At 43.7% G+C, this 21,117-nt stretch overlaps 1 non-coding gene across 1 annotated transcript; it reads right to left on the bottom strand.

The window, feature by feature from the left end:
* Positions 1-11,498: 11,498 nt before the first annotated feature.
* LOC142834552 (U6 spliceosomal RNA) lies at positions 11,499-11,605 on the bottom strand. The gene has a single exon (XR_012907635.1). It is a non-coding gene; the product is annotated as a U6 spliceosomal RNA (small nuclear RNA).
* Positions 11,606-21,117: the final 9,512 nt, after the last annotated feature.

Raw genomic sequence — 21,117 nt, 5'->3', positions numbered from 1 at the left:
ATAAAAAGAAAGAACGAAAGAAAGAAAGGAAGAGAGAAAGAAAGAAAGAAAGAAAGAAAGAAAGAAAGAAAGAAAGAGAAAAAAAGAAATAGATATTAGATATGAAAATAAGCTTGAATCTTATAGTCTTTGGCTAACGTTTCCCCATCCTGGCCATCAGCATCCCTATCCAAGCCTCCCTATGAAGTCGCTGTGGCCCAGTTCTAACTACCTCGTCCTGCCTCCAATCTCTTCCACTGATCTGTTTTCCCTTGCCACCAGATGGTCCTTTTCAGTATATACACCTGTGTCACTCCTGATGAAAAACACAGAGGAAAAGGAAACCTGTTTCAGTGGCTCCCACTGCCACCTGGCTCCCTACTGTCACCTGGACCACGTCCAAACTATGTTTCCCAGCATTCAGGTCCTTGGCCCCGAACTACATGTCCAACACCCCACGACTATGGTCATCTCTCACCCTCTTGCCCCCCACTCGCGCCCACTCACACAACGCTCCCTAGATTCTAGCTTCTCTGAATACTATTCTTAGAGCACAGGGAACTCTCAAATCCTCCAATATTTGCATATAGGGTTTGTTCTGGTTTTCCCTTGAAAATAGCCTTTGGCCTACATTTTATTTTTGTTTTTCAAGACAGGGTTTCTCTGTGTAGCCCTGGCTGTCCTGGAACTCGCTCTGTAGACCAGGCTGGCCTCGAATTTAGAGATCCATCTGTCTCTGCCTCTAGAGGGCTGGGATTAAAGGAGTGCACTACCTATCACCTCCCAACTACAGATCTTTTTTTTTTTTTCAGATCTTTCTTATAGAACCAGTTTGACTGTCTCTGCTATGCCTAAAAATCATGACATCTAGTCCAACCGGGTCCAATTAAGCTTTGCTAAATTAAGGAGTCGCCTCAAACAAATTACCCAGGCCCTTCACCTCCTCCTTTGAGGTTTGGTTTTGTTTGTTGTTTGGCCTTCTTGCAACAGGGCTTCTGGTAGCCCTGACTGGGCTTGAATTTGCTAGTCACTAAGGATGACCTTGAACTCTGATCCTCCTGCTTCCACCTCCCACAGAACTAGACTTAGAGGCCTGCACTACTTCAAGCTGTTTGAATAAATTATGAGTTTGAAATATGAATCAAAGCTTACAAAAGAAACAACTAAGTTTTAAAATATAGCCTGGTGGTGGTGGTGGTGCATACCTTTTAATCCCAGTACTTGTGAGGTAGAGGCAGGAGGATCTCTGTGAGTTCGAGGCCAGCCTGGTCTACAGAGTGAGTTCCAGGACAGGCACCAAAGCTACAGAGAAACCCTATCTCGAAAAGAAAGAAAGAAAGAAAGAGAGAGAGAGAGAGAGAGAGAGAGAGAGAGAGAGAATCAAAGCTAAGAAAGTAGAAGCAAAGGGAAGGGACACCCAAGGAGGTATAAACAGAGAAGACCAGAAAGGTAAGGTAGCAAAAACTCATCTGTGGGCAGACAAGGATACATGGTTATGGGTTTTTTTTTTTAATTGAGAGTGTTTCTGTTTAAACTTTGTTTTTATTTAGGTCTTTTCCTCCTTATATGTATGCAGTTTCCCCTTCTATTTATTTTGGGCTGGGTCTCTCTGTGTTGTCTAGTCTAGTCTTGAAATCCAGAGGACAAGCAATCCTTCTACCTCAACTTCCTGAGTAGCTTGGACCACAGGTGTGTGCTACCATACCCAATTCTCTTTTTTGAAACCCACAATGAAAAAAAAATTAGTAGAACTAAAGGACAGGAAAAGAAAAGTCTATTTTTTTAAAGAAAATAAAAGAGTAATTTAAAAAATATGTCTATTTAACAGTTTGACATTTTCCCCTTTGATTAGGCCAACATTTATATCCTAGAAATGAAATGGTATTGAATTGTGAGCACAGTATAAATACCACTATACCCATCACTAGTCCCACAGAAAAATACTGTGGAATAATCATTCTATACACTGTGTGAATACATGTTGCTATGATTGGTTTAATAAACAAGCTTACTGACCAATAGCTGAACAGGATACAGTTAGGCGGGAAAGCCAAACTAAGAATTATGGGATGAGGAAAGACAGAATTAGAAGACTAGCCAACCAGCTGGAGAAAAAGTCAGACACACAAAATGGGATAGAGGTAAAAGCCACAAGACTCCTGGCAGCACATAGATCAATAGAAATGAGTTAAGCTGTAAGGGCTAGTTAGTAATAAGCCTGAGCTATTGGCTGAACATTTATAATTTATATTAATCTTCTGAGTGATTATTTGGGAGAGACCTGGATTCAATTCCCAGCATCCACATGACCACACACAATGGTCTGTAACTCCAGTTCCTTGGGATTGAACTCCCTCTTCTGTCCTCCATGGACACTGAGAGTGCACACAGTACATAGGCATGCACACAGGCAAACATCTATCATATTACATAGCAATAGATATTTTTAAATGCATTGGATATCCTTTCAAGCCTTACACAACAACCAGTTTATCGATCAAATTAGGCTTATATTCACAAGCAGACAAATCAGAACACATCATAGACATGCAGCATAGGGACGGCTGTGAACAAAGAGTTTGACACAGCACTGTCTCTGTTTCCAACACTCAAGTTCCCTCTTACAGAGTCATTCAAATGGACGGGAAAACAAAAGACTTTTTCCATAGACAGAGTTTTCCTGTCCTGACCACCTGCTCCCCTGCTCCCAAATAATCACTCATGGTTATGGGTTTTATGTTTTACCTTTGACTATGGGAAATACTGGATGCAAAAGTATCAATTCAATCTTCCATTTGCCCAGAATTGGAATATTTTATGGGGCAGAAGCGAAGGCTCAGCAATTAAGAGCATGGTGTGCTTTTCTAGAGGACCCAGACTTGATTCCCAGGACCTACCTGGGTGTTCACACCTGTCTATCTCCAGTTACAGGGGGTCTGACTTTCACCTCAGTAGGCACTGCACACACGTGCATAGACACACATGTAAGCAAAACACCCATACACATAAAATTAAAAAAAATAAATATTTTTAAAATGCAGGGTATAGTGGCACACACCTTTGATCCTAGAACTTGAGAGGCAAAGGCAAGTGGATCTCTGTGGGTTCCAGGCCAGTCTGGTCTATACACAGAGTTCCAGGACAGCCAGAGATTGAATATATATATTCAATCTCCAATTGAAGTCAACGGGGACACAGGGAGTCCTCTTAAAGAGACACTAAGCTCCAATTCAGTGTCTGTCTGACATTGTTCTGAGTGTCTCATGTATTATTATTTTATACCTCAACAGTATAAACCAGGCTTTTTTATATATTTAGTAAACTGATGAGAACATAGATGTACATACTCTGCTAGATCAGGCCAAAAGCTGAGAAACAAATTCTTCACATAAAGGAGGAACTGGATGTAAAGCTGAACCACATGACCTATTTCAGAAACATGCATTGCAATTGGACCTGGAAGCACATACCTGCTATCTCAATGCTTTGGGTAAAGAGGCAGAGGAGTACTGAGTTTGAGATCAGCCTTGGCTATGGAGTGAGATCCTGTCTCAAACAAAAGAAAAATAAAACTGAGTTCTTAGTTATGCATATTCCTGTCATCCGAGAAATGTCCAGATGCATTGAACTGTAGACCAAAGCTAGGAAGTCCCTCAGAAGGTAGGTGCTGTGCTCAACGTGGAGGCAGAGGCGGAAGAGGGCTGCAGAATGAGCTACAGGCTTGCCTGGGCTAGCTGCACCACAGTAACCTATCTCAAAAACAAGATAAGATGACCCACAAGGTCACCAACTTCCCTTTATGGTGCCCAATCTGGGGAAATAGCCCTAGAATGGAAACAGACCCAGGGTTCTTAAGCAACAAAGATTAAGTTTGATAGACTGATGTGCTCAGACAGATTTCCAGTGATCGGCTCCTCTAACACTGACCGTTCTCAACAGGGGAAGCTGAGACGGATCTATGGAACCTTCAGAACAAGGGCTGTTCTTTATGGAGTTTAGACGGTAGTGGGCTCTCTGAGCTTGGGGGTGGGTCAGGAATTCAGTGAACTAGGTGAATCAACTATGAAGTCAACAGGGACACAGGGAGTCCTCTTAAAGAGACCCAACAACAACCCACCGCTCTCTCCCCGTGTACTCAATATGTTGTTCCCTCCAAAACAGTCAAGATGTTATGGGGTCACTCCGTGTCATTTATTCCATAGTATCTCTTTGCTTTGCACGGGGGCAGAAATAACTAGGAAACCGGCTTTATTTGGCCCCCTCCTCTCCATACATGTAGTTTTAATGGGACCTGCAGAAGAGTGCAATGGTTCAGGGCTCTCAGGAAGTAGAAGTCCCTGGATTATTTGAGAGTGGACTGTCCAGCCACGCATAACCACCCAGAATCAAGGGTAGGAGAGAAAACTCTAAGTAGTGGCCCATGCCTTTAATCTCAGCACTTGGGAGATGAAGGCAAGAGCATCTACAGTTAAAGGCTAGCCTCGGCCCCATAGCAAGTGAGAGGCTAACCTGGGTTACATGAGACTCTGTCAAAAACAGAAAAGAGGTGTGGGGGGGGAGATACATGGTCCCAACTTGCCCAACGTCCTGCTATCTTTCATGTTTCATCACTTCCGCCTTCTACCCACACGTTATCACATTATTTATGTAACTTTCACAAGCAAAGCTCACTCAGCTCAGAAGGCCCACCCAGTAGACCCAGACAGTTACAGCAGAAGACTCAGGGCTCAGGTCTTTAGCTTACCATGTGGGCTAGGGTCCAGACACAGCTCCTAAAATCGTACTTGGTGAGTATGATCCCTTTCAGCTAGAAGACTGAACTAAAGAGATGCTACCTCTCTTTACACACTAAACTACAGTTCTGAGATAGAGGTAAGATAAAAGGTAATTAACTCTCCGGTTCAAGAGGGTAGTGGAAGAAAACACAAACTTTAACTAGTAAAGAGTACTTGCTGCTCTTCCCAATAGCCATGCGTTGGTGGCTCACAACCGCTCATTACTCCAGCTCCAGATGGTCTGACTAATGCCCTCTTCTGGCTCTGTGGACCCCTGCAAATGCACGAGCGTGTGCACACACACACACACTAAAAAGAATTTAAAAATTTAAAGTACATTAACACTCAGCAGACTTTCCTTAATCTATTGCTAGAAATGGTGGTACACATCTATAATCTCAGCACAAGGGAGAGGGTGTCAGGAGGATTTCATCAAGTTCAAAAAGTTCAAAGGCCTTCTGACCTGCCCAGTGAGTTCTACACTGATAGCCTGCTTCCAAAACAAACTTAGGCAAACAAAAAGATGACTCAGCGGGTAAGGGTGTTGCTGCCAAGCTTGATGACCTGAGTTCAGTCCTCAGAACCCACATGGTGGAAAGAGAACCAGCTCCTGCAAGTTGTCTTCTGAACACACACACACACACACACACACACACACACACACACACACACTGCTTTTTTAAAAAACAATTTTTTATTATTATTTTTTTAAAAATAGGGGTTGGGGAGTTAGCTTAGTGGTAGAGCTAGCTAGCCTAGAAGGCACAAGGTCCTGGGTTTAGTCCTGGGCACTGAAAAGATGGAAACAAATTAAGTAAATTTAAACAAAGAAACAAGACATTCTGAAGTCTGGCCAGATCTGCTGGCTGGCTCTTTAATTACAGCGGCTCTCCGCTCTCTAAGAATAAGCCTTTGTGACTGGACTTGGCTCTGTGAGTCGCTCACCATTCCCTTAAGAAACAGCCCGTTTTTGTCACTGAGTACTTCTGCAGTCTGTTTTGGCCATGGTAGGTGGGGATCCAGAAAACTCTTTGTTTTGTATTGTGTCTGTGGGTCTCAGAGGGAACTAATGAATTCTTTTTAAAAATCGGGGAGTTTCTGCATATCAATATACTCCACTCCACTAGCTTGGGGGGGGAAATACCATCAATGTCTTTTATAGTCTCAATATGGGCCCTGTGAAGCTGATGTGGGGACACACCTAGGAGATGCCAGGTCGCTTAGCAGGAAGGGTCTCTAAAGCACATAAAACCTTACACTATTCCCTTGGAATTGGTTTAGAAATGATCTTTACTTGTTTGGGGACTGGATCTTACTCTATAGCCCAGGATAGTCTCACACTTCACAGCGATCCCCCTGTTTAGGTATCACGGGCACGAGTCACAGTCTTCTTCAGCTTTGCTTTTAGTACCCCTAAGGTCTTAGAAGGTTTTCTTTTGCTTGATTGGTGTGTGTGTTTGAAACAGGGTCTTGAATGAAAAAAAAGTAAAGGACATGACTGCCCCTAGGTATGGTGGAGGAGGAAGTTTATTGTAGCTTTATAAAGGGAGAACAGAGATAGACACTGGGACGTCTGGGAGTCGAAAGGGGATGTGACCAGGCTGAGGAGGGCCATGTGGGGAGACAGAGAGGGGAAGGGAACCAGGTACAGCAGTCTGGAGGCCAAAGGTACAAAAAGGGGCAGGAAACCAAGGTCTGGATTATTTAGGGAAGAGCTCCTGAGCTGGAGAGTTCATGGTAGAGAAGGGATTTGCAGCCACACCCTGTAACAGTTAGGACTGAGGGGTGCTGGGAGAACCTGGCAGCCAGGTACGCTTTGATACGTTAAGTAGTTACCTCAGCTGTTTGTCCCGCGTTTGAAACTTAACACTAATAAATAAACTAAACAATAATAAATGGCAAAGGGTTTGATTCATCTGTGACTACTTCCTTGATGACATTGGGGTGTCATTGTTAGGGAACCAAACAGCTGGAGTGATGGTCAAGTCCAGGAAAGGCAGGCTGTTTCTCTTGCTGTCCAGGCTCTGCAGGACCATCTGGGGCTAGGGATATGCAGGCTGCAATCAAAAATCTGCCGGAACATGTGTTAGGGACAGGAAGTAAAGTTGAGGAGTTTAGGGGAATAGTTTCTTAGGTGCACATTTGAAACTTTTAGCCCATGCTCCTGGTAGTTGGGGAAGGGAGTCCCAGAACTAAGAAAGGAGGAGATCCCACCCTCGGGAATAGGTAGGTAGAAAACAGGCTGTTGTTGATGGGCAGTACTTATCTGGAGTCCATATGATCTGTGAGAGATGGATTCAAGCCAATTCCCTGAAGCTTACAGGAATTTGGTTGTTTTTTTGTTTTTGTTTTTGAGACAGGGTTTCTCTGTAGCTTTGGAGTCTGTCCTGGAACTAGCTCTGGTAGCCCAGGCTGGCCTCGAACTCACAGAGATCCGCCTGCCTCTGCCTCCTGAGTGCTGGGATTGAAGGCGTACCACCCACCACTGCTACACTTTTCCTTTTTTATATACCTTAAGTCACTTTCTTATACCTTTAGAATTACATAAACTTTAAACTTTTTCTATTCCAGTTACTATTTGCCATGAGACAGAGGTGGCTGATCACTGACAGCAGCCACAGTAAAGCAAGTTCCTCTAAATGAATAGTAAAGAGTTACTCTGAAACCAGTTTTGTGAGTTTATCTCTTTTTAGAGTCTGGTAGCAAGGTAAACTGTGTCTTTCTCAGCTGGAGGTCTAGAAAAGTGAGACTTGAGCCCTGATTCTTACACATGAAGAGAATGAGAAGGCAGCTGAAGCCTCGGCTGCTGCTGTCAAACTGACAAAGCTATCTTTGCCTGGTCATCAACACCATCAGAGATCTGAGAAGGAGAAATTTCACCTCAGTAAGCAGGAAATACAGACCAAGTAAGTCCTGAAACTATTAAAAGTGACAGAGACAGCCGGGTAATGGTGGCATACGCCTTTAATCCCAGCACTCGGGAGGCAGAGGCAGGCGGATCTCTGTGAGTTCAAGGCCAGCCTGGTCTATAGAGCAAGGTCCAGGACTGGCTCCATAGCTATAGAGAAACCCTGCCTCGAAAAACCAAAGAAGAAAAAAAATGACAGAGACTTGGTAGTTACCTGGACAATCACCCTAGGTACCTCAATTGTCATTGGGGGCAGGGTCACAGCAGGGTCAATCTTTGCCCACCAGGCCTAACAGACTTTCCTGTGGAGGAGGAATTTGGGGGACTGGCCTACACCTTGTCTAGACACAGTATGGCAATCAACTCCGCAGTGTCCTGCTTATCCACAGTTTAGACAGGGTCCTGGCAGCAGGCAAGGTGAGGGCAGTTTTCACCCAGTGGCCAGCTTTGCCACACTTAAAGCAAGGCTGCCAGGTGCTTCTCTCTATCGTGGGAAGCTTGTGGGTTTTTTGGTTTTTGAGACAGGGTTTCTTTGTGTAGCCCTGGCTGTCCTGGATCTAGCTCTGTAGACCAGACTGGCCTGGACTTTAAGCTTTTTTATTAAACCTTTTAAATGCTATATTCAGCAGTTTGAAGATCATCTACATATTAAATATACCTGATTTAATTATTAGCTTTAGGCCTAACTCTGAAAGTATATGTAGCAGACTAAATAAAGCTTATTCTTCTAATTAATTATATTAGTACTTAGCCTAACTACAAGTACAGTTCTGAACACATTAAAGAATTTGATCATTTGTATGGTGGCTACTAACTTGCATGTTCTCTTTAACAGTTTACAATAAACTAGTAGATTTTATAAGATTAAGAGTTTTCTGCTTTTTTTTTTCAAGACAAGGTTTCTCTGTAGCTTTGGGGCCTGTCATGGAACTAGCTCTTGTAGACTAGGCTGGCCTCGAACTCACAGAGATTCTCCTGCCACCACCACCGGGCTAAGATTTTTCAGCTTTATCTGTGAGGTTTATCCTTTAAAAAAAAAACAAACGTGCCAGGAGGTTGTGGCACACGCCTATGTATATGTTTTAACTGTAAGCCTTTTGTTATAAGTTTTATGTCAAATCAAATTTTGTTACAGATTTTATAGATTCTTTAACCACATCCATTGAATTTACAAATCCTGAGATAAAGACTGTTTACACCATAGTCTTAAAAGATTTTTTTTTTGAGCCAGGTGGTGGTGGTACATGCCTTTAATCCCAACACTCAGGTGGCAGAGGCAGGTTGATCTCTGTGAGTTGGAGGCCAGCCTGGTCTACAAGAGCTAGTTCCAGGACAGGCTCCAAAGCTACAGAGAAACCCTGTCTTGGAAAACAAAAACAAAGCCAACTGATACTTCTGCTTGGAAACTCAACAGAAAGATCTACAACTTCATTTAGTGCTGTGGAATAATCCTTCTGTACACTGTGAAGATGTGTTGCTCTTGTTGTTAATAAAAAGCTGATTGGCTCCTAGCTAGGCAGGATTTTCAGGGCAGAGAGAATATTGAGAAGGAGTGAGGAGTCAGAGAAGTCTTGAGTCAGACTCAGAAGAAGCAACAGGGGGCGTTCATAGATGAGGTAAAGGAGCCTCAGGGCAGCACACAGATGAATAGAAATGGGTTGATTTAAGTTGTAAGAGCTGGCTGGAAACAAGCACAAGCTATCAGCCAAGTGTTTATATTTAATACTAAGTCTCTGTGGTTGTTTGGGAGCCGGCAGTCCCAATGAAAAACTACGCCTACAATCTGGTGCTCGTGTGTTATTAAACTCCTCCAGCTGCCCAAAACAATTCCTTGGTGGAGCCGGGCGGTGGTGGCGCACGCCTTTAATCCCAGCACTCAGGAGGCAGAGGCAGGCGGATCTCTATGAGTTCGAGACCAGCCTGGTCTACAAGAGCTAGTTCCAGGACAGGCTCCAAAACCACAGAGAAACCCTGTCTCGAAAAACCACAAAAAAAAGAAAAAAGAAAAAAAAAACAATTCCTTGGTGGTGAATCCTCACCAATAACCCCCAGGCCTTGTCAGCTTTCACTAAAGAATTCAAGCCAGGACTGCAATCCAAGCACCTGGGAGGCTGAGGCAAGAGGATCACCATGACCTTTGTAGCCCTGGCAGGCCTGGGAACTTGCTAATGTAGATCAGGCTGGCTTCCAAATCACAGAGATCTGCCTGCCTCTGCTTCCCACCTGCTGGGATTAAAGGTGGGTGGGTGACACCTTTCCCATCCTCTGCCACATTTTGTTAGTCAAAACCACAGAATCTGGTCAAATTCAAGCAGAATGGCTACCAGAAACAGCCAGTCTAGAAAAGTCAGTAGACACAGTAGACATGGTCACCATCATGTTCCAAATACTAAGGGGGTACAGAGGACATAAAATATCTGTCGATAAAGAAATATCAGAGCAGGCTTCCCAGAGAACTGAGCTTCATCTTTTAAATTATTTCCTTTATTTTTTGAGATTATAATTACATTATTTCTCCCTTTCCTTTCCTCCCCAGTTTCATCTTTTTTTAGCAGAGTTTTCTTTTAAAGAAATATTTTTATTGTTATGTGTATAGTGTTTTGCCTATATATGTATATGCGCACCATGTGGGGGCCTGGTGCCCTCAGAGGTCAGAAGAGGCTGTTAGATCCCTTGAAACTGGACTCCCAGAGAGTTGTGAGCCTCCGTGTAAGTTCTGGAAACCAATCCTGTGAGGCAAAGCATTCAGCTGATGAACTATTCTCCATTCCCCAGGTTTCTTTCTTTTTTTTCTTTAAAGTACATTTGGTTTTTCGTTTGTTGATTTATGATTTTTGAGGCAGGGTCTCATAATATAGCCTTTGACTCTTCTGGAACTCACTCTGTAGACCAAGCCAACCTCAAACTCATAGAGATCCACCTGTCTCTGCCTCCCAAATGTTGGGATTAAAGATGTGTACCTCCACACCTGGCTTTTAATTACATTTTCATTGTGTGGGGGGACACAAGCAAGTCATGGCACATAGGCGGAAGTCAACCCCTCTGCCATATGGGCCTTAGGGATCAAGATCAGGTTGCTAGGTATTGGCATAAGAACAGACAGGAGGACCAATGGAACCGAATAGAAAACCTGGATATCAATCCACACATCTTCGAACACCTGATATTTGATAAAGAAGCAAAAAAATTACTAAATGAAAAAAGAAAGCATATTTAACAAGTTGTGCTGGCATAACTGGATATCAACATGTAGAAAAATGGAAATAGACCCATATCTATCATCATGCACAAAACTCAAATCCAAATGGATGAAAGACCTCAGCATAAATCCAGCCACACTGAACCGTATAGAAGAGAAAGTGGGAAGTACACTTGAACGCGTTGGCACAGGGAACCACTTCCTAAATAGAACCCCAGCAGCACAGACACTGAGAGAAACAATTAATAAATGGGACCTCCTGAAACTGAAAACCTTCTGTAAAGCAAAGGACACGGTCAACAAGACAAAACAACAGCCTACAGAATGGGAAAAGATCTTCACTAACCCCACATCAGACAGAGGTCTGATCTTCAAAATATACAAAGAACTCAAGAAATTGGACACCAAAAGATCACATAATCCAATAAAAAATGGAGTACAGACCTACACAGAGAACTCTCAACAGAGGAATCTAAAATGGCTGAAAGATACTTAAGGAAATGTAAAGAAATGCAAATCTAAACAACTCTGAGATTCCATCTTACACCTGTAAAAATGGCCAAGATCAAAAACACTGATGACAACTTATGCTGGAGAGGTTGTGGGGGAAAGGGAACATTTCTTTTCTTTTTTTTTTTTAAATATGGAACGCTTCACGAATTTGCGTGTCATCCTTGCGCAGAGGCCATGCTAATCTTCTCTGTATCGTTCCAATTTTAGTATATGTGCTGCCGAAGCGAGCACAAAAGGGAACATTTCTGCATTGCTGGTGGGAATGCAAGCTGGTACATCCCCTTTGGATATCAGTGTGGCAACTTCTCAGAAAATTAGGAAACAACCTTCCTCAAGACCCAGTAATACCACTTTGGGGTATATATCCAAAGGATGCTCAATCATGCCACAAGGACATGTGCTCAGCTATGTTCATAGCAGCTTTGTTTGTCATAGCCAGAACCTGGAAACAACCTAAATGCCCCTCAATTGAAGAATGGATAAGGAAAATGTGGTACATTTATACAATGGAGTATTACACAGCAGAAAAAATTAATGACAGCTTGAATGTTGCAGGAAAATGGATGGAGCTAGAAAACATTGAGTGAGGTAACCCAGACACAGAAAGACAATTATCACATGTACTCACTCATAGGTGGTTTTTAAACATAAAGCAAAGAAAGCCAGACTACAAACCACAATCCCAGAGAACTTAGACAACAATGCGGACACTAAGAGAGACATACATAGATCTAATCTACATGGGAAGAAGAAAGTAGAAAAAGACAAGCTCTCTTGAGTAAATTGGGAGCATGGGTGGAGGGGAGAGGTAGGAGGGGAGCAGAGAAAAATGTAGAGCTCAATAAATATCAATTAAATAAAAAAGATTAAAAAAGAAGCTCAAGAACTGTGTTTTAAAGGGAGGAGAAAATTGCTGTAATGCAGATAGAGTTCTGACATGTAGCGCTGGGGGAAAATAATGCTGAGTTCAGTCTTCAGCAAAAACAAAGAAAATCCCCTAACTTATGAGAACTTCCAGGCATGAAGGCAGAGGTGCTGAGAGCTTGGTGTGCTCTAGACACACTGATTTCTGGTGACTCGTGTGGTGTGTGAGGAGGACAAATTCCTTAGAAATTATTTTCATCATTTTCCCAAGTCAGAGATAAGGAAGAGTGATTGAAAAAAATCTCATATCTACCCTTTGGCGATTTTTTATGGCCCCAATGTTTCCGATTCCATGTTCCTTATTTTGAAGTCATGTGTGTGTGTGATCTATTGGGTGTGTAAGTGTCACAGTCCATTTGTAGGGGTCTTAGAAAAACTTGTGTAAGTAGCTTCTCTCCCTTCATCAAATCTTGACAGTAGGATTAGAGGAAGATAAGGTCATGAACTGTCCTGTGTGTGTACCAACACCCAAAGCGCTATCTTTCAACAATATGAGCAAGGCTAGAAAATAGGCTGTGTATGACATGTATTAGTCATAGCTTTTCATGTGGTTCTGTCAAGGCAACATGTTGAGTCTGACTCTAGTGCTCCTGGAGAAAAAGACTTCTGTGGCCGCTAAGGGGTTAGACCCCAACACACTAATGAGCGGCCTGCCCCATTACCCACGGCAGGATCTCTGCCATATTCTGCAATGCCTTTGTAGAAACAGGAACAGCGTGCAGTGGGCACATGGGCAGACTCCGCCCTCTGGGCAGTCTCAGGAGTCTGGAGAATAACTTCTGAATTGCAGCTGCCTCTCGTTCCCCGAGCCAGGCACCTTTACAGCACATACAAACTGTGCAGCTCAACCTGCTGGCGTGCCTCATTGTTAGTGTTCCCTTAATAAACTCGGAGCAGAGCCTGTGGACGCAGGCAAGAGGCTGTTTTCCATTTCTTCTCCCCACATCTTGTCTTTCTAATGTGTTTTGTTACTTACTGCTCAAACACTAAGCAAATCATTCTGCATCTTGAGCTTATTTCTTGTCTGAAAGCTTCGAGGACTGTTGCTTCCCGTCTTGAAATACAGAGGCCCATTTGTCAGGAACGAGTTTGGCAAGCAAACATAATGTTCCACCCATACCTGCATCATGACTTTTTAATGTTTTTGTCATTGCACAACACATTTTGAACCCATAATCCTTGGGAGGAGGGTTCACAGTGCTAGCAATTCGGCTCCCTATCAGATAAGCCTTTTTTGTTTCCTTCCATTGTTTTGTTGACTGTTCTCTGTAAGTTCTTAAATCCCAGTCTCTGTGAACATGTATGTGTCCTTTCCTTAATGTTTCAATGAGAGAAAGAACAAACACATAGCATTTCCTTTTCTTAATTCTTTGAATAAGTACATCCTAGGGCTGGAGAGATGGCTTAGAGGTTAACTGGCCACACTCTTCCAGAGGACTCAAGTTCAGTTCCCAGAACCTACGTGCCAGCTCACGGTATTCTGTAACTCCAGTTCCAGAAGACCCAGTGTCCTCTTCTGGCCTCTATAGGCACCAGGCACACAAGTGGTGCACAGATGTACATACAGGGAAATACTCATACACATAAAACATAATAAAATTTAATAAACACATCCAAAGATATTCTTGTTTTGTTCATACATAACAGTATCTACAGTTATAACGATGCTAGACACTATTTGCAAGACAGAGTAATGAATAAGTCAAAGCCCTTGCCCAGTCAAATTATAGTGTTACAGAGCCCAGTCCCGATGGATATACTCTTACGTCTAAGGCTCAGGGAACATTGTAGAAGAGTTGTGGTAAAGACTAGAGGCAGGGGTTTAGGGAATTTGCTGTGAGTCTGTGTCTCCTAGGAATGTCCGACACTATACTCAAAGTATCACCGTGACTGCCTAAACAGGAGCTGAACCAGGACAACAATAGACATTCCAAAGTGGGTGGGGTGGGATGGGGAGCCCACGAGTCCATGTGAGTCCCTACACAAAGAACTACAAGCAACTAAGGAATGCTGAGAGTGGGCAAAATGGGGAAGAGCACACCAATTAATGGTCAACCCTGCAAACATACACGAATAACATGATACAAACCGAGCAGGTTACATTTAGAAATATATGTGTATATACATATACGTGTGTAACTACAATTAATGAAAAAAAGAGGTCATGAATTAGGAAGAGAGAAAGAAGGGGCATATGGGAGGACTTGAGCGGGGACAGGGGAAGTGAGAATTGCTGTAATTATAATCTCAACAATAAAAGAGAAAATCTTTCCATATCAGGGTCCATATTACTTTGTTATTCCTGCGGGGCTGGAGACAGAACCTTAAGCACGCTAGACAAGTGTTTTACCACTAGGCTATATCCACAGTCTTCATTTTGAAGCGATTCTTGAGGAGATCACTCAAGTCTACAAGGCTTCCTCTCAACTCTTCTCTGAGTTTTCTTGGGACTTGTCTTTTTCTGACATTCACTTTTCCCCTTCCCATCTGCGGCTGTGTTCCTGTTCCTGTCAACTCCCATACCAGTTGCTAAGAAACCTCTCCTGGGAGCTCAGCGTCATCCTCATCAAGAGTTTACAAACACTGCTGCCTCCTCACCCTTGGTGAGTCCTCTGTAGTCCTGGATGAACCTCCTGAGTGTCTTATTCCAGATACCATGCATTCATACCTCAGTGACCTCACCCGGCCACAGACCAAGTTCCGGGTACAGTCAGAGATGTCACAATGCTTCCAGAATTGCATCAGCATCTTTCCAGCATCCCCCTCCACTGCAGCAAAAGCCCAGGCAAGGGTCCTCCTTGAGCCACAGGCCTCTCTAAAAGTTACTACAACTCCTGATCTATGGTTAGATAAAAGAGGTAGTCTGGGTGGAGAAACAGCAGCTTTGGTACTGGAAAAAACATCACTCATAGAAGAATTTATTAGAATAGTCTCAATAGAAAGCAAAAAGTATGTGACTGTATGTATGTGTGTGTGTGGGGGGGGGGTTCTAATACCTGCTAACCCACCTCTGAGCTGTACCTCCAGCCGCCTTGTTTGAGGTAGGATCTTACGTAGCCCAGGCTGTATAGCTGAGGATGACCTTGGTCCTATCTCCACTTCCTAGTGTGTACACCACGGGTAGGGCTTGTTGTTTGTTTTGTCGTTGTTGTTGTTTTAACAGAAAAGCAGAGTTTACTGAGGAAGAGAAGCAGCTTCCTGAGGCCAGAGAGAGTGCCACAGGGAGCCAACCTCAAAGTGGGTTGCCCCAGACTTGATTATTTTTAGATGGGCTTTCTTTCAGTGCCTTGGTCAGGCTATCCTTGAACTCACGGTCACAGCACAGACGGGGCTTCAACTTGTAATCCTCCTGCCTCAACCACTGAGTAGCTAGACTCACACGGCTGCTCCAACAGACCCAGCTAATAACCAAGCTCTTGAAATGTGCATTTTAAACAACAGTCCCTCCTTCTCACAAGCATAGCAATTCAGAAGATATCAGAGGAGCTGGCTCAAGATTTCTTGTGGCTCCTGATGTACCTGGGCATTGTGTACTCATCGATACGCTTGGAGACCCTGGGTTTTTCTCTAAGCAGTTCTCAAAGACTTTCCACATGCAACTGCGACACTGCTCCCAAGCAAGCCTGCAGCTCCATCCTGAAAAGCCTCGAGACTCAGCACTGACACCTGTTCGTTCCCAGAACAGGAATGCTTCCCCATACTGAAGATTCGCTCTGGTAGGTAATTTTCTTCCTCAGTCAGCTCACGTGAGGCTCCCCCAGATGGTCCTGCTGTTTTCACATAGCCCGTTAAGACTGGCTGTTTCCTTTTTTGTCATTTTGTTTTTGTCGTTATTTGGCTTTTGAGGAAACAAGATCTCACACTGTATCCCAGGTTTGCCTAGAACTTCCTATGTAGCCCAGGGTAGGCCAATATTTCTCTTTGACCACAACCTCATGAGTGCTGAGATTGTAGGTATGAACCAAAACAATTCTCTTGGGTTGTTTTGTTTTGAGACGGGGGTCTCAAATAGCCCAGGAAGGCCTCATGTTCACTATGAAGCTGGAACGGCCTATAAGCCTCCTAAGTGCCACACCTGGCATTTGTTTGTCAAAGCAGAGTCCCAGTGCTTCCCAGGATGGTCTCCAAATTATTATTATTATTATTATTTTAGTTTTTCGAGACAGGGTTTCTCTGTAGCTTTGGAGCCTGTCCTAGGACCAGGCTGGCCTCAAATTCACAAAGATCCACCTGCCTCTGCCTCCCAAGTGCTGGAATTAAAGGTGTGCGCCACCACCGCCTGGAGAAAATAAATATAATTTTAAAAGTCTAAAGATGTAGCTCAATGGTGGAGAGCTTGCCCAGCATACACAAGACCCTAGGTGTAATCCATAGTTCTGCAAAGAAACAACATTTTCTATAGCTAATATAGGGTCTTTTTTTTTTCTTTGGTTTTGGTTAAGTGTCATTGCCTTCAGTGAAGCAGATCTGTAATTGATTTCCACCCCTTTGTTCTACTCCAAGATCACAGCTGTCCTGGCAGCTATGCAGAAACAGGACTGACCTGATTAGTAAGCAGTAGCTGCCTTTGACTTTTGCACCTTTACAGTCCTTGGTCATGTTTTAAATGGAAGCCTTGCTGAGTTTTCTAGGCTGGCCAGGATTTCCTAAGCCGGAGCAGCTCTCTTGACTCAGCTTTCCCAATAGCTAGGACTAAAGGTGTGCGTCACTCATGCATGCCCAGCCTCTTAATCAGAGCGCACTCACTTCTAGGTCACTCGGTGACGGCTGGTAACATTTGGGATGGGTTTTGTGTGCTTGAACAACAGGAGATTAAGGCAAGAGGGAGAGAAAATTATGAAATCGAGGGATGTAGTAATCATGAAATCATGAGCTGTATGAGGCTGTAGCTGGTGTGGTACCGCACATTAGCCTGGTGTGTGTGTACATGCTATGGTGGAGGTGGAGGTCAGAGGACAGCCTGTGGGGGTTGGTTTTCTCTTTCTACCACATGGGCTCTGGGGATCGGTTTTGGTGGCAGGCACCTTACCAGCTGAACCATCTCACAGGCCAACTGTTTTGAATAATAAAGATCGCAGGTCTGGTAGAGATGCTCTGGATGGATCTGAGGTGAGTGCTTAATAAAGCCAACAGTGGAAGAGGAGGAAGCTGGGAGAGGAGATCTGACCACAAGCTACCTGTAGAACAAGGAAACTTTCTGTATTTACAGACTTTAGAGGGTAGTGTTTTCTGAGTTTAGAAGTGTGGTGGAGAGCTAGAGAGATGGCTCAGTGGTTAAGAGTACTGATTGTTCTTCCAGAGGTCCTGAGTTCAATTCCCAGCAACCACATGGTGGCTCACAACCACCTATAAAATGAGATCTGGAACCCTCTTCTGGCCTGCAGGCAGAACATTGTATACATAATAAATAAATAAATCTGGAAAAAGAAGCACTGTGGAACATTCCTTTATACTGTGATTGGGTTAATAAAAAGCTAACCTGGCCAGGGCAGTGGTGGCACATGCCTTTAATTCCAGCACTCTGGAGGCGAGGCAGAGACAGGCAGATCTCTGTGGGTTTGAGGCCAGCCTGGTCTACAAAGCGAGTTCCAGAGAAGCTAGGGCTGATATACAGAGAAATCCTGCCTCGAAAAACCAAAAACAAACAAAAAAAGCTAACTGATCATTAGCCATTAGCTAGGCAGGAGGTATAGTGGGAACTTCTGGACAAAGAGAACTCTGGGAAGAAAGATGGAGTTGCCAGCCAGACAGGGAAGAAATAGGATGGGCAAATGGAGATGAGGTAACGAGCGCATGGAAGAACGTAGGTTAAAAAAAAATATGGACTAATTTAAGTTATAAGAGTTAGTTAGGGGCGGTGGTGGCACACGCCTTTAATCCCAGCACTTGGGAGGCAGAGGCAGGCGGATGTCTGTGAGTTCGAGACCAGCCTGGTCTACAAGAACTAGTTCTAGGACAGGCTCCAAAAGCTACAGAGAAACCCTGTCTTGAAAAACAAACAAAAAAAAAGTTAGTTAGAAACAAACCTAAGGGGGCTGGAGAGATGGCTCAGTGGTTAAGAGCATTGCCTGCTCTTCCAAAGGTCCTGAGTTCAATTCCCAGCAACCACATGGTGGCTCACAACCATCTGTAATGAGGTCTGGTACCCTCTTCTGGCCTGCAGACATACACACAGACAGAATATTGTATACATAATATAAATAAATAAAATATTAAAAAAAGAAACAAACCTAAGCTAAGCTAAGGCCAAGCTTTCATAATTAATAATAAGTAATAAGTCTCCATGTCATTCTTAGTGAGCTGGTTGCCCACTATGTAGAGGAGTTAGTATCTCTAAATTTAGCAGATTAGTGAAGGAAGTTTAGATGGGATATAAAACACCAATTTAGGGAGTTAATCCCATTGTCCCACCCGACTTGGAGGCTATGCACATGGGGAGTTTAACACATTAGGGCAGACATTAGGTAGGCTGTCCTGGAACTTGCTCTGTAAACCAGGCTGGGATTAAAGGCGTGCCTCGAACTCACAGAGATCCACCTGCCTCTGCCTCCTGAGTGCTGGGATTAAAGGTGTGCTCCACCACTGCCTGGCAGTATTTTCTAAAATAACAAAAAGAAGAAAAACTATAAGAGATGCAAAGACCCACCCATAACCTAGCTGCTAGTTTGAAGTACCGTGTAGAGCGCGTGGCGCTGCCCTAGAGGACGGACAACACAGTAGGAGATAACACACAGCATTATCACAAATGCAGCCTTTATGTGCTGTGCTGTGACCTTACAATGGCTGTGACCTCATGGAGGCGAAAGGAATTTCCAACCCCGTTCTGGTCTTAAGGGATCATCGTGGAATATGCAGCGTATTACCAACATCAATAACCACTCAGTTTTTTAAAAAAAAAATTATTTTTAAGCTGTATATATAAGCTGTTGAAGAGGCACTCTGAAAGGCTGTACACCTGAAGTAAAAGATGAGGTTGTTACCAAGTGGTGCTGGCACACACCTTTAATCCCAGCATTCAGGAGGCTGAGGAAGAAAAATCTCTGGGAGTTTGAGGCCAGCCTGGACTACAGAGAGTGTTCCAGTATAGCCAAGGCCACACAGAGAAACCCTGTCTTGGGGGAAAAAATCGTGTCTGTGTCTGACGGGTGAGACACGACACAGCGATCCTGCAGAAACCGGAGGACAAGTTTCGGGAGTCCGGTCTTGCTTCCCACCTGGCTGAGGCAGGTTCCTCCTTCTCATGGCCGCCAGGCTGCATACCCCAGCTTCCTTGTTGTCCCGTCTCTGCTGCTCATCTCATTGTAGGAGTGCTGGGTTTACACCACTGAATCTCTGCATCTGGCTTTTATGTGGATTCCAGAGATAGAACCCGGGTTGTCAAGCTTGCGAAGCTAGTTCTTTCTCCCTCTCCCCCTTCTTTCTTCCCTTTCTGAGATTGGGTGTCCTTATGTAGCCCAGGCTTGCCATAAACTCATAGCAATCCCGACTATCAGGATTTAGGTCTGCACCATACACCAGGCTTACATTTCTTTTTCTTTTCCTATAGGTGCTGTTGCTGTTGCAAAATCATCCTCTCTATGGTGGTTTACAAGTAACAAACACCTGTCTTGAACTTCTGCCAAGTGAGAGGGTGACTAATATTTTAGTACTGTTCTCTAATTGAAATGGTAGTAGGCTCAAGGAAACACACACCAGTTTTCTCACCAGACACATGGGCCTAAAACTGTACCTTTATGAAGAAGTGAGTATATATTTATAGATCACATATATGGCATATGATGCATATATTTATATATATATACACACACACAAACACACACACAAACTCGTAGGAACAAGGTAAGAAACACATAGACTAAAGACAAAGAGTGTTGGATGTAAGGCCACACATCTATAATCCCAGGATTTGGGGAGGCTAAAAGGCAAAACAATGTGAAATTTCAGGCCAGCCTGAGCTACTTACTTAGTGAGACTATCTTTTGGTGGGGATGAGTTACTGACCAAAGGCTCTCATGTAGCTCAGTCTGGCCTGGGATTCATTATGAATCAGAAGGTGAGCTTGAATCTATTTCCATCTCCCAAGTGCTGGAATAACAGGCATGTGTCATCATGCCCAGCTCATGGTTCCGTCTTTAAAACAAACTGGTCAGAAGCCAGGTGTGGCCATGCACACCTTTAAGCCTAGCACTTGGGAGGCAGAAACAGGTGGATCTCTTGAGTTCAAGGGCAGCCTGTTCTAGGTAGGGAGATCCAGGACAGCCAGAGCTACATAGTGAGACTCTGTCTCCCAAAATAAAAAAAAAAAAATGCTAAATTGAAATACAGAAATTTTTTTAAGGCAGGATTTTCTTGTTAAGTAGCACTGGCTAACCTTGAACAGGCCATCCTCCTGCCTTGTCCCTCTGAATGCTTGAATTACAGGCATTCAATTCTATGCTGTTAACATAGAATCTGCGTGCACTTTGAGTTAGTGATTTTTGTAGAGTTAGGATTGAAAGTAAAAGGGTAGTACCTCTCAAAATCCTTCCTGACCTTTGCTCGCCCAAATGACATCATTGGACAGACTTCCCTTCAAACCTCAGGGGAGGGGTTTATTTGTTGTTCTTGATGAACCTGGCTTTATCAGACACGAGCCAGGTTTTACAAATCAGTTGTGCTGGCCTAGGGCCTGACAAAAAGAATAATAATAAATCAATAAAGGTGAATTGAAACAGGTCAAGGTCAACCCTTGCCTTCTTGTTGAAAGAACAACTGTGGAGAACACCCTCATCTGTCTTCTTTGCAAGTGCTGAAGAGTCTGCAGAGGCAACAAGCCAGGC

The sequence above is a fragment of the Microtus pennsylvanicus genome, chromosome 13 (genome assembly GCF_037038515.1).
Source record: "Microtus pennsylvanicus isolate mMicPen1 chromosome 13, mMicPen1.hap1, whole genome shotgun sequence".
Taxonomy (NCBI): Eukaryota; Metazoa; Chordata; class Mammalia; order Rodentia; family Cricetidae; genus Microtus; species Microtus pennsylvanicus.
This window is presented reverse-complemented; position numbering and strand designations above follow the sequence as displayed.